Source organism: Ixodes scapularis, unplaced genomic scaffold (assembly GCF_016920785.2).
Source record: "Ixodes scapularis isolate PalLabHiFi unplaced genomic scaffold, ASM1692078v2 PGA_scaffold11__112_contigs__length_91849675, whole genome shotgun sequence".
NCBI classification, from domain to species: Eukaryota; Metazoa; Arthropoda; class Arachnida; order Ixodida; family Ixodidae; genus Ixodes; species Ixodes scapularis.
In genome coordinates, this window is record NW_024609837.1 from 74,138,654 (window position 1) to 74,139,386 (window position 733).

Consider the following 733-nt stretch of genomic DNA (forward strand, 5'->3'; position numbering starts at 1 on the left):
TGATGATACCGTGTCTCTAAAGCTCACAAAGAATACTACATGTACACGGGGCGAGACAAACAGTGGGAGGATTTCTGGAGCACAAACGAGCACGTACCACGTGACACTAAGCGTCGTACCGCGTTCCACGCGGCGGCGTGTGTTTCCAGAACACCTCCGATTGGATACATTTCGTTTCTTATGCATTAATAAGACAGGTAGGAAACGCCAGAAAGTCAAGGTGGAGTGGTGTAGTGGTTAGCACACCCGACCGTACATTGGGAGGCCCAGAGTTCAAATCCTGGCTCCGCCAATATTTGGCTTTCGGCGGGTTCCTTGAAACTTTGATTCTTTGATTCATTGGATTAAGTACGGTTCATTCATCTGCACATATTCGTTCATATATATATATAGAGAGAGAGAGATACTACTTATTTAAATGTGAATTATGACCGAAGGGAAAATAAGTATGGGGAGTAAACGGAATTTAAAGGTTATTGCGGGAAGTGATAATCTATAGTTGCTGCATATGGCCATCCCTTGCTTCCCGGTATCGTCATCAAGTATCGTGGCTTAATTGGGGCGTCGCAATTTTGTATTTAATTTTGAGGGTCAACCGAAAGACAGCAAGAAGGAAATGCCAGTTTAGAAGGCAATTAAGGTAGCAAATATTCTTCAGAAAAAAAAAAGAAAGAAAAGCGTCTTTTAGCGAACGTAAATTAACTCCGCATCGTTGAAATTTGAAACTCCGCGA

The 733-nt window shown here is 42.7% G+C and overlaps 1 non-coding gene across 1 annotated transcript; it reads left to right on the top strand.

Annotated features, from left to right (window-relative positions):
• The first annotated feature begins 219 nt into the window (after window positions 1-219).
• On the top strand, window positions 220-292 carry Trnay-gua. The gene has a single exon. It is a non-coding gene; the product is annotated as a tRNA-Tyr (tRNA).
• Window positions 293-733: the final 441 nt, after the last annotated feature.